Source organism: Tursiops truncatus, chromosome X (genome assembly GCF_011762595.2).
Source record: "Tursiops truncatus isolate mTurTru1 chromosome X, mTurTru1.mat.Y, whole genome shotgun sequence".
In the NCBI taxonomy this organism is placed as follows: Eukaryota; Metazoa; Chordata; class Mammalia; order Artiodactyla; family Delphinidae; genus Tursiops; species Tursiops truncatus.
The window spans coordinates 32,146,170-32,159,530 of NC_047055.1; the positions used below are offsets into that span (position 1 = coordinate 32,146,170).

General features: G+C 37.9%; 1 protein-coding gene and 1 pseudogene across 1 annotated transcript in view; one reads left to right on the top strand and one right to left on the bottom strand.

The window, feature by feature from the left end:
* HTR2C (5-hydroxytryptamine receptor 2C) overlaps positions 1 to 13,361 on the bottom strand; it is a 112,921-nt gene that overhangs the window by 55,566 nt on the left and 43,994 nt on the right. The gene's annotated exons all lie outside the window — the stretch shown is intronic.
* On the top strand, positions 1,920 to 4,041 carry LOC101320281 (mitogen-activated protein kinase 6 pseudogene; annotated as a pseudogene).

The window sequence follows — 13,361 nt, forward strand, 5'->3', positions numbered from 1 at the left end:
TGGGTCTTCGTTTCTGTGCGAGGGCTTTCTCTAGTTGTGGCATGTGGGGGCCACTCTTCATCGCCGTGCACAGGCCTCTCACTATCACGGCCTCTCTTGTTGCGGAGCACAGTCTCCAGACGCGCAGGCTCAGTAGTTGTGGCTCACGGGCCCAGTTGCTCCGCGGCATGTGGGATCCTCCCAGAGCAGGCCTCGAACCCGTGTCCCTTGCACTGGCAGGTGGATTCTCAACCACTGTGGCACCAGGGAAGCCCCTCAATTTACTTTTATCTTAAATTTATATACTAATATTTACTAAAAATCTAGTCAAGTCTAAATTAATAGCTACTGATACTAGTGTCAACAACATGCTGCCAGGTATCAGGCAGATTTCTTAAAGCATGGAGTAGCAATCATGATTTTAGAACACTCAAAGTAGCTACGTCAAAGAGACACCATCTACAGCCTTAATTAGAGCACCCTAGTAACTGCTGTTTGTGAATTTGTAACCCATACCCATATCTGCTTTCTCTAGTTAGTGATCCTTTTGATTACTTGCAGTAAATACCCAAGGCTTAAAAATATTCAATACATCTCCAAGTGAACTCCAGGTATTAACCTTGAATGCCCCCATGACCTCCCTTCTGTTACATCATAGGTTGAAACCAATACTTATTCACTGCCTTTCATATGCCCAATTTCAAACATCCCCACATCCTAAGTTTTAGTAAAGCTTTTTGGTTTTTATTTATTCCCTGTTCAAACAGTTTACTCTGCAGAATGAGAATAGATTAAAAGTTACTGTGGGGCTTCCCTGGTGGCGCAGTGGTTGAGAGTCCGCCTGCTGATGCAGGGGACACGGGTTCGTGCCCCGGTCCGGGAAGATCCCACATGCCGCGGAACGGCTGGGCCCGTGAGCCATGGCCGCTGAGCCTGCGCGTCCGGAGCCTGTGCTCCGCCACGGGAGAGGCCACAACACTGAGAGGCCCCTGTACCGGAAAAAAAAAAAAAAGTTACTGTGAAATTTTAATTAACAGAAAACGGAAACTCCTTCTAAAGCTTCTTAAAGGGGAAAGGAAAGCAATATTGACATCGAATTCCATAGCTAAAAACAAACTATATTTTACATATATATGACTTATAAAGTTGTGGTTTACAATTAAAATATTGCCATTTAAAAAATTTCCCTGAAACTTTCACAAATTTGCTTTAAAATAACAAAACCGTGCCTCGGAGACGCCACCGCCAGCACAGCCGGAGACCTGAGCCGACACTGGGGGCTGTCCGTGGGCCCCGCACTCCCTCGATGAATCGTAGAAGTCCCGTTGTATCAGAGTAAGATGGACGGTAGGTTTGATTGTGATTGTGGTGAGCTGGAGCCACCTGGTCACTAACGAAAGACATTTTGTTAACCAACCGCCCCCAGAGCTTCCTGTTGAAATATACAGCAACAAAGGAAGAAAAGAAGCAAAACGGAAATAGTGCTTGCCAGCTCCTTAGAATGATGCTGCTCAGGACCAGTCCAACACTGAATGTATCTGCACTGCGAGGAGGATGTTCATAGAAGCCTGTTGTATGCATATTTATTCACATTTTTGTTAAATGTTAAATCCTTCAGCACAGTAAATCTGAATGTCACTTCATTCCGTTTGAGTTTCTTGAGTGTTTTCTTTAAATGTCTGCAGAGTTGCTGCCCCTTTCTTCACCTATGAGTACTGCAATCTTTTTAATTCTCAGTATGAGTAGAGCTTTTTGAGCTTTAAATCTAAGGGGAACTCAACAGGCCTGGTTGGCATATGCAATGAAACCACCTTGCTGTGGAAGCAAAATTATTATTTTTTCTACCTTTTTGAAAGATCTTTCCTTTTGATGCCAATTTTCTTCCTTATTTACACAAGTTCAACAATTTGAAAGGAAGAGGCAATAGTAAGGGTTTCAAAATGGCAGAGAAATTTAAAAGTCTCATGAAATCTGGGCTCTAGTTATATGGACTTAAAACCATTGGGTTGTGGAGGCAATGGCTTGGTTTTTTCTGCTGTAGACAATGACTGTGACAAAAGAGTAGCCATCAAGAAAATTGTCCTTACTGATCCCCAGAGTGTCAAACATGCTCTACGTGAAATCAAAATTCTTAGACTTGACCATGATAACATTGTGAAGGTGTTTGAAATTCTTGGTCCTAGTGGTAGCCTGTTAACAGATGATGTGGGCTCTCTTACCAAATTGAACAGTGTTTACATTGTTCAGGAGTACATGGAGGCAGACTTGGCTAATGTGCTGGAGCAGGGCCCGTTACTGGAAGGGCATGCCAGGCCTTTCATGTATCAGCTGCTACGTGGGCTCAAATATATTCACTCAGCAAACGTACTGCACAGAGATCTGAAACCAGCTAATCTTTTCATTAATACTGAAGACTTGGTGCTGAAGATAGGTGACTTTGGTCTTGCATGGATCATGGATCCCCATTATTCCCATTAAGGTCATCTTTCTGAAGGATTGGTTCCTAAATGGTACAGATCCCCACCTCTTTTACTTTCTCCTAATACTTATACTAAAGCCATTGACATGTGGGCTGCAGGCTGCATCTTTGCTGAAATGCTGCCTGGTAAAACCCTCTTTGCAGGTGCACATGAACTTGAACAGATGCAGCTGATTTTAGAGTCTATTCCTATTGTACATGAGGAAGATTGACAGGAGCTTCTCAGCATAATTCCAGTTTACATTAGAAATGACATGACTGAGCCACACAAACCCTTAACTCAGCTGCTCCCCGGAATCAGTCGAGAAGCACTGGATTTCCTGGAACAAATTTTGACATTTAGCCCCATGGATTGGTTGACAGTAGAAGAAGTGCTTTCTCATCCTTACATGAGCATTTATTCTTTTCCAATGGATGAGCCAATTTCAGGTCATCCTTTTCATATTAAAGATGAAGTTGATGATATTTTGCTTATGGATGAAACTCATAGTCACATTTATAACTGGGAAAGGTACCATGATTGTCAATTTTCAGAGCATGATTGGCCTATACATAACAACTTTGATACTGATGAAGTTCAGCTTGACCCAAGAGCTCTGTCTGATGTCACTGATGAAGAAGAAGTACAAGTTGATCTCGAAAATATTTGGATGGGGATAGTGAAAAGTATTTGGAGGATCCTGCTTTTGAGACCAATTACTCTACTGAGCCTTGTTGGCAATACCCAGATCATCATGAAAACAAATATTGTGATCTGGAGTGTAGCCATACTGGTAACTACAAAACGAGGTCATCATCATACTTAGATAACTTGGTTTGGAGAGAGAGTGAAGTTAATCATTACTATGAACCCACACTTATTGGAAAGAACAAAGCAAAGAAAAATCTGATAAGAAAGGCAAGTCAAAATGTGAAAGGAATGGATTGGTTAAAGTCCAATAGCATCACAGCAACTTGCTGAAAAAGAAAGGGAAAAGAATCAGGGATTTGATTTTGATTCCTTTATTGCAGGAACTATTCAACTTAATTCACAACATGAGCCTACTGCTGTTGATGACAAACTGAATGACTTGAATAGCTCAGTGTCCCAACTAGAATTGAAAAGTTTGATATCAAAGTCAGTAAGCCGAGAAAAACAGGAAAAAAGAATGGCCAATTTGGCTCAGTTAGAAGGCTTGTACCAGTCTTCTTGGGATAGCCAGTTTGTGGGTGATGGGGAGGACTGTTTTCTCATAAGTCAGTTTTGTTGTGAGGTAAGGAAGGATGAGCAAATTGAAAAGGAAAACACTTACCCCAGTTACCTGGACAAGTTCTTTAGCAAAGAAGAAGATATTGAAATGCTAGAAACTGAGCCGGTAGAGGATGGGAAGCTTGAGGAGAGAGGAAGTGAGGAAGGATTTCTGAACAACAGTGGGGAGTTCCTCTTTAACAAGCAGCTTGAATCCATAGGCATCCCACAGTTTCACAGTCCAGCTGGATCACCACTTAAGTCAATGCAGGCCACATTAACACCTCCTGCTATGAAATCTTCCCCTCAGATTTCTCATAAAACATACAGCAGCATTCTGAAACATCTGAACTAAAACACTCAGCAGGCATTTCTTTTTGTATTCTTCATGAAATGTGTTTTGTCTTTGTTATTACTAGTGTTTAAGTCAGTTTTTTACTTGAATCAGATGGTGTCATTTAGAAAGCATTTTTTTCTTGGTTTTTAAAATCCAGACTTTTTTTCTACATGTGAGATGGTTTTCATTTTAACTGGCAGGTCATTTGCACACAAAAATAAAGAATAGAGCAAAATAATGCAATGCGGGAAGAGACAAAAGAAATGCACTAAGACAAGTAAAAAACATTCTCTCATAGAACAATGATCTGTTTTACAGGAAACAAAAATCTTGCCTTGAAATTTACACAGTGAGACTACATAATTGCATGAAAATATATATTTTTTTCTTAAAATATTTTTCATTCTTGAGTATTTCCAAGTTTTTCCTACTGTACACATTTCTTTAAAACACATGATACCAGCAGCAACTGAAAATGAATGACGAATTTGGTACACATGTGTTATCTACCTCAAGGTAACAGAAGTATGTGGCAAAACATATACTACCCATAGTGCTTCACAATATGCACTTCTATTTAGCCAGCGTTTATTGCAGTATTCTTAATAAGATTCACTCACCGTTTATAAATGTTCTGATATGCATTCTTTATAGTGAAGTGTTACTACATCACATCTTATTTATTTTAGCAAATCAATATATTTTCTGTATTTAATTCTAAAAAGTTAACTTAGTTTTTGAAATTTATTTGCAAATACACTTTTTCCATTTGGCACTATGGTTTGTTGTCTACTTAGCTGAATATATGTCAGCTTATCCTAAGGCTGTCCATGTACTTAATTTACTTAAGTATTCATTTTAAGTAAAGCGCTCACTGTGTATAGGAATTTGCATTTTGGAGGTACTTGATCTATCTACAAAGAAAAATTAGGAATTACTTTATTATAAAATGCTCCTAGAAGTCTTAATTGTGTTTATTTAAAAAGAAAACTGTAATGTTCGACATGTGTGCATGGAAGTAATTAAGGTACATAATTATTGTAGTTTAAAAGTTGTACATGATAAGACATATTTTGTTTCTATTGTATGTTTTTACTGAATGACCTATTCCCCATCCCAAGGCAAGCATGAATAAAATTAGTTTAAATGTAAAAATAAACAAAACAAAAAACCCCACAAAACCAGTGACAATATGTTTCAGGAGCCAAGTATTGAAGTAACTACTACATTGTATAATAGGCATGTTCTTTTCAGAGTAATACATTACTCAAATTATTAGTATGAATTGTTAATATGATAGAAATATATTGAAATGAATTTTAGGAGAATTGGTATATTTTATTAATTTATGGATTTATTCTCTTCCTTGTTCCAAAATAAGTTTAAGGTGTTTTACTGATGTGGCATTGATTTATGTATTTAATAAATATTAAGTTCTTAATATATAGTAGGTAGATGGAGATAATGATACAGAAGGCAAACATTATACTTGTTCTCATGATTTTATAGTATAGTGAGAAATATTATAAGATGAAAAACTAATTAAATAAATTAACTGGACAAAAGAAAAGCACACATGGAGTAGAAGGGCATTTTATTTTTTTTCACATGCAGCAATTAAGAAAGAAGAAAGCCAATGGAAAAACAAAACAAAACCAAAAAACAAACAAGGAAAAACTTGGGATTTTCAAACGGCATCTTAAACCAGAGAATGGCAAACATTTTCTGTAAAGGGCTAAGTAATATATATTTTAGTCTTCGCAGCTACTCAACTCTACTTTTGTAGGTTGAAAGCAGCCATAGGCGATCCTTGAAAGAATGGGTGTGACTGTATTCCGAGAAAACTTTATTTATCAATATCAGTAGTCACCAGGATTTGGCACATGGATGTAGTTAGCCAACACCTGACCTCAAGGGCTAGGAAGGGGGAACTGAGGTGTGGTTGAGGGTTGATGGAGATGATTCAGTATTTTTTTTTTTAGTAATACAACTTTATTCTTAAAATATCATTTTTTTGTTTCAGAGCTAAATACTTTTTTGAATTTTATTTTATTTTTTTATACAGCAGGTTCTTATTAGTTATGTATTTTATACGTGTTAGTGTATATATGTCAATCCCGATCTCCCAATTCATCCCATCAACGCTCCCCGCCCGTCCAGCTTTCCCCCCTTGGTGTCCATACATTTGTTCTCTACATCTGTGTCTCTATTTCTGCCTTGCAAACCGGTTCATCTGTACCATCATTCTAGATTCCACATATCTGTTTTTATCACAAAAGGGGTTGGATTTTGTCAAATGCTTTTTTGAGTCTATTAAGGTAATCAGGTAGTGTTTTTCCCTTTATTCTGTTAATAAGGGGCATTATATTGATTGATTTTCACAGGTTGAACCAACTTTGCTTTTTTTTTTTTTTTTGCTGCCAAAAGCTTTATTGTTTCCATTTGGTCCAAGGCTTGGGAGAGGGCCCCAGGGCGGTTACAAAGCCCTAGTGGCTGCAGAGACGGGCTTCAGGCAGAAGCCCTGACACCAGGGCGGCTCCTCAAAGGCTTCTGGGCTCTGGAGGCTCCTAGTTGTGCTTGAGGGTGATCCTTTCAAAGAGATACTGGCTGAGCCCAGCCTGGGACCAGCCAGCCTGTGGAGGTTAGTCGGGTGGTCGCCATCTGCTTGATGAGTTTCAGCTGCTCCTGCAGGAAGCGGCTCTCCAGGAAGTCACAGGGGTGCGTGTCTGCGCGGGCAGAACCCAGGGCCTGCGGGTCCGCAAGGGCCTGGCTCAGGTTCTTCTCCATGAGAATGGCGGTTTCCATAGCATCCTGGGTTTTACCCCACTCATCTTGGGACGGCTTCTGTGCTCCTGGAGGAGGGTGCGGCTGCTGCACTGGTTTTGCATCTTCAAGAGACGTTGGGCGCCCTCGTGCTTCTCCTTGGCCAATTCACAGAAAAAGTGGCCCACGTTCTCCAGAGCCACATCCTCGCGGTGGAAATAGAAGCCCAGAGAGAGGTAGGTGTAGGAGGACCCAGATGCATGTCAACTGGGCGGTTGATGGCAGCCTCTACCTCAGTGGAATAATTCTGAGGAATCTGGGAGCTCATGGTTGATCGGTAATACGGAGTTAAGCTCAAAAAATGGCGTTGGCTGGTCCCGAAAGCTGAGGGTGGCTGAGTGGCTGATTCCGAAAGTTGCGACTGGAAAAAAGGTTGGAGGGTGGTTGGAGGCTGGAGCAAGGGGCGTCCCTCGGTCTGTTTTGCCCCAACACTGTTGAAGCAAAAGACAGATCCGCAGGACCGCCTGAGCGGCTTGCCCCAACTTTGCATTTCTGGGATAATACCCATTATATTGGTGTTCAACCTTTTTCATATATTTGCTACTATTTCGTTAAGGATGTTTGCATCTATATTCATACAGGATATTGATTTATATATTTTTTCCCTTATGCTATTTTTGTCTGGTTTTGGTATCAGGATATTATCATTCTCATACAAAGAGTAGGGAAGAATTCCTCTTTTTAAAAAGTTTTTTGAAAAAGTTTTTGAAGAATTGGTGTTAATTCTTCCAGGGGACCACCAGACATGTCAAATAATGACAATTCTCTGGAAATGAGGCTCTGAAGGAGTGTGCTAACTCTGTTCCCTCTGGTAGGTATTGGGCTGCTAGTTTGCACTGAGATTGCAGGCTCTTGGTTTTCAAGGCTACCCCGGAGCCTGAGACGGGTAATGAAATAGGGCAAGTTAAAATGCTACAGAGACTGCTGCTCTTAGCAAAATTCAGTCATTTTTTTTGAATAAACACTCCCTGGATTGCTTTGAGCTTTTAAGTAACTTCCAGAGTCCTGAATTAGTTGATTCTGACAATTTTTGTAAAATTTCTTGTTGCTTTTAAGGAAGAGAGAATTTTGGAAGGACTAAAGACTTATATCCACATATAATTTTTGTGTTGTAAACACATCTTAAAATTTTATAATCTCACACAGTTTAGAAATTGTAGAAAATTTTGCACACTGAGATCGTATTACTAATATACAGAATGGAAATGGTGATTTTGAACAGAAGTATGAATGAGAATATGGAAACATCATGTTCATATTCATTTCCCAGTATCTAGGGGATGCATTATACACTGTTCTTCTAAATAAACCTATAGGTATATTTTATAATATAGTATTTTAACACAGTTGTTAAATATTTGAGACAAATATTTTATGTCAGTCATTGCTTTATCTTGTAATTTTGCTTATGTTTGTTTCTTGCTGCAATTATTTTATCCCAGTCTACTTTACGTTTTTTAAAAAATTTTATTGGAGTATAGTTGATTTACAATGTGTTAGTTTCAAATGTACAGCAAAGTGATTCAGTTATACATATATCCATTCTTTTTCATATTCTTTTCTCATATAGGTTATCACAATATTGAGTATAGTTCCTTGTGCTATACAGTAGCTCCTTGTTCCTTATCTATCTTATATAGTGGTGTGTGTATGTTAATCCCAAGCTCCTGATTTATCCCCCCCCCACGATGTTTCCCTTTTGGTAAGCCTAAGTTTGTTTTTGATATCTGTAAGTCTGTTTCTCTTTTGTAAATAAGTTCATTTGTATCATTTTTAAAATTAGATTCCACATATGATTGATATATATTTGCCATTCTCTGACTTCACTTAATATGATAATCTCTAGGTCTATCTATGTTGCTGCAAATGGCATTATTCTGTTCTTTTTTTATGGCTGAGGAATATTCAATTGTATATATATATATATATATATATATATATATATACACCACATCTTTATCCGTTCCTCTGGCAAAGGACATTTAGTTTGCTACCATGCCTTGGCTATTGTAAATAGTGCTGCAGTGAACATTGGGGTGCATGTATCTTTTCGATTTATGGTTTCTCCGGATATCTGCCCAGGATTGGGATTGCTGGGTCATATGGTAGTTCTATTTTTAGTTTTTAAAGGAACCTCCATACTGTTCTCCCTAGTGGTTGTACCAATTTACATTCCCAGCAACAGTGCAAGAGGGTTCCCTTTTCTCCACACCCTCTCCAGCATTTATTGTTTGTAGTCTTTTTGATGATAGCCATTCTGACCAGTGTGAGGTGATACCTGCTTGTAGTTTTGATTTGCATTTCTCTGATAATTAGTTATGTTCTACTTTACATATTAAAAAAATGTTTCTGTAGTCAGAAATGTTATATTTTTATGTAGCCAAATCTCTCAGTCTTCTCATTTGTGTAATCACCTATGGTTTCTTCATCTTAGATGTTAGGTAAATATCCAATAGTTGGCTAAATATCCTTTTCAATTTCTTCTTGTGTTTACTTGGATAGGTTTTAAATAGTCAACTTTTTAATCTTCCTAGAATTTATTTTCGTGTGTGAAATGAGGCCAAGAGTCTAAATTTATCTAACATGTTTTCTTTTATCATTGATTTTGATGTCTCATCTATCATAAATAGTATGACCTATTGCTGTACTTTTAACTTTTTAAAAAATGTTTTTATATGTTTAATCCTACATCCACACATTGTTATTATACTGGCTGTTGACTTAGAATATATTAAGAAATGACTTTTCTATTTCCGTCTTTGAAAAATGTTTATTAGAAATATGCATTGAAGTTTATTAAATGATTTTCAGGCTCTACCAGGATTAATTATAGTTTATTGTGTTTAACCTATCACAATGCCATATTTATATATTTCATAATATGTTTAAAAATCCTTAAATTCATTAGATAAAAAGAAACTAGCATTAGTTAGGTATATTTTTTTTCCAGGAAACTTTACAGATTATGTCATTTATGCATCACAGTAACCTCATAAATTAGTTACAGATCAAAGCCCAAAACCCCTGAAGTTTGGTGATATTAACACTGAAAGTGATGCAGTTGATAATTTGGATTTGAATATACATATTAAAAGCCATGACTTCACCCTGTTAATTCAATTTGTATTGTGTTTCATTGAAAATTTTTCTATGTTAATAACTAGGGATTCACTGTATAATGGAGAGACAAACATGCAAACAAAAATTTCCCTACAATGAGTTAAGTGCCATGACAGAGGTAGTGCACATGATATTCTGGAAATACTGAGTATGATAAACTTAACTCTCCCCAGGTTTATAAGATAAGTCTTCTCAGAGAAAGCTGGAAAGGGAAGAAAGTAAAGTTTGGAGGAAGCAAGAGAGTTGGACAAAAGTCAAGGAGATCTGCAATGATGTCATAGAACACAATATTTGTGAATGAAGGAGTTAAAGGGCTGGAAGGAAGAACTTTATATTGAGATGTAGGAAGTTGATTACAGTAGACCCGCTCTTAATTTTTGTCAAATTATAAGAGTAGCTATAAAAATTATGTGGCTCTGTGAATTTACAGTAACATGCTTTAAAAAATGTTTATTCCCACATTTGGCGTATATACGCCAACTATATAGTATTCTATACTTTCTCTACTGCCAGTTTTTTAGATTAATGCAGATTTTCTAGTCTTCCAGCTTCCCTTGTCATATCAGGAAGTTGGAAAGCAAGACTGAGAGTGAGTCAAGATCTCCTTTTACCACTTTTCCATCCTAACCGAGGAGATAGAACTTAGGTTGAACATGTGAAAGGAGCAAGGTCAGTAATGACTGAGACGTGCCCTGAGGACCTCCATGTTCACTGCTTGTGCTGAACTTTTGCTGAACAGTCTAAATAAAACTGCTGAATAGTTGCTGAGTTGCCAAAAGGAAAAAAAAAATGCTGAGAACTGTACTTTTTCTGAACTAGAGAAAACATACCTTTCCGTAGTAACAGATGAGATATGCTCAATAACCCAATTGTATTTATAGAACAAATTTATCCTCCAATCCAAATTCTTGGGAAACAACTTTTCTAAGCCTGCATGAGCTTCCCGCTTTTTCCCGTAAAAACCCCTATCCATTTCCTCTGATGGGACACTATTCTGTGTTCCTCTGGAATCTGTGTTCCCAGAATAGCAATTCTAAGACCCCAAATAAACTACCTTTTGGACTCTTTATAGTTTGTGGTCCTTTGGGTTGACAAACTTTAGTATTGTTTCTCATTCTAGTCACATCATTCTGGTTTTTATAAACATTTAAAAGTTCTACCATGCATCCAATACTCTTTATTAATTTCTGCTGGGGTTTTAGATTTCTTTTTGTTTGATTTTATAGGACTTGTGTGAAATGCTAAGACCAGTTTCCAGCATTTTTACATATTCTGATACTTTAAGGTACTTTAAGGTAAAAGCTATTCTTTTAGTTTTAGCTTAGGGTTGAGGAAAAGTATCAAGGGGAAAGGTGAGCCTGATTGTCTGATGTAGAATATCTTTTTCAAGTCATCATCCGAATATCTCTTTAGCCCTCCTAAACATTACATATTGATTTTGAAAGGAGACAGAATGGAAATTTATGGTCAAATAGCCCAAAATAGGGCAGTGCTATTAAGTAGAAGCAGATAAAAATGAAAGACTTATAGAAAAACACTCTGCTAGTTAACACAGTCATCCCTCGGTATTGGGGGTGGGGTTCAGATTGGTTCCAGGACTCTGGGTAGATGCTCAAGTCCTTTACATAAAATGGTGTAGTGTTTGCATATAATCCTCCCGAATGCATAAATCATATCTAGTTTACTTATAATACCTAGTACAATGTAATTGCTATGTAAATAGTTATAAGTACAATGTAATTGCTATGTAACTAGTTGCAGCTGTGTGGCAAATTCAAGTTTTGCTTTTTGGAATTTTCTGGAATTTTTTTTTTTTTTAATTTTTGACCTGTGGTTGGTTGAATCTGTAGATGAAGAACCTGCAGATACAAAAGGCTGACTGTATTCTCTGGAAAACCTGGCAAGGATAAGTAAAACTTTATTTTAGTTAGGGAAAGGACTGTTTACAAAACAATACTATTTATTATATAATTTTCTGTGTGGAACTGTATATATACTGTATATACTGTATAATAATATATATTATAATATATATATATTTATAAAATGATATATATATATATATATATATATATATATGTATAATAATCCCAGGAATAACCTAGCTAGCATTTCCCACAAAACTGGAAGAGGCATTTTTTAAGTTATAGAACTTCTACTTCCTAGCAGCTTTCTTTTTACCTCCTAGTTTCAAGTGACTATTTTCCATGCTTCCCCTAGGTTTATGCTATTGTGTGCTGCTCTAAAGTGTCAGCCCTGGGAGAGAGTGGTAAGAAAGGAACAAAGCAATAGCTCACGACTATCAGGAATCCTATATTTGAAAATATTCAGGGGATGAGTTAGAGTGAACGATGATGATGAGTTAGGGTAATGGGCTTCCTGTGGGGGGGAAATTAATACACAACAAACCTCTCTTGTTCCTTTTAAAGTGCCACTGACACAAACCAGGCCCTAGCATCTTCTTTTGGTACCCTGAGTTCCCTGGTCGGGGTGGACATGAAATGGGGGAGGGTGTTGAGGATGACCGTTTCATGCTGAAGTCACAGAGCTCAGGTTCAAGGTAAAGCCTGCAAGACTGAATGGTTGCAGAACTGAAGGCTGCATCTTAGAAAGTGGAAGTACGGAACTGAATATGGACATGTGCACACATGTATCTCTTCCTTGTATAAAGTAATCAGTCTCTTGAACGATCACTTTCACCATGATAAGTTTGTCACAGAGGAAGGCAGTGACCATAGCTGCCTGGTATTCTGGGCTGGTTCGAGGGGATAGATGCTGTGGTGAATGCAGGTATGTTCCAAAAATAAAAGGAAAACAGAGAAAGAGAATGAGCAAAATGAAAAAATAGGAGAAAGAGGAGAAGGAGAAACCAAAAATGAACAACAAAGAAAGAGTATGAGGTGGCCCTGCAGGTGTTCAGATGAAATATTCCCGCTTACACTCGCTCACTGTGTTTTGAAAATCAGTGTCACTTCTAAAGGAACTGTCCAAATTTTCCGGATATTCCTTGTCCTTCATCTGGTTGGTATGATGTGACTGCTTATGCTGGTAAAGGAAGCAGCTCATGGTGCCGATGATGGAGAAGATGATGAATATCACCACTGCTATTACTCCTCCGATGAGAGCCGAGTCACTTTGCACTGCATTGGTGGTTCATCTGTCTTCTCAAAAAGATCTGATGAAGAATGCACCATGGTCACTGCATTCACATCCGAATCCATCATTGAGCCACAGCTGGATTCTGTCAAGATCCCTTGGATGGTTACAGGTGCGGTGGTGGCATGGCACAGGGCTGCCTTCAGTGGTGCTATGTGGTTGTATTGGACTGAAGCCAGACAGCCAACAAAACCCAGGGTGTTTGCTTTAGCAACTTCAGAATCCAATCGAAGATTCTC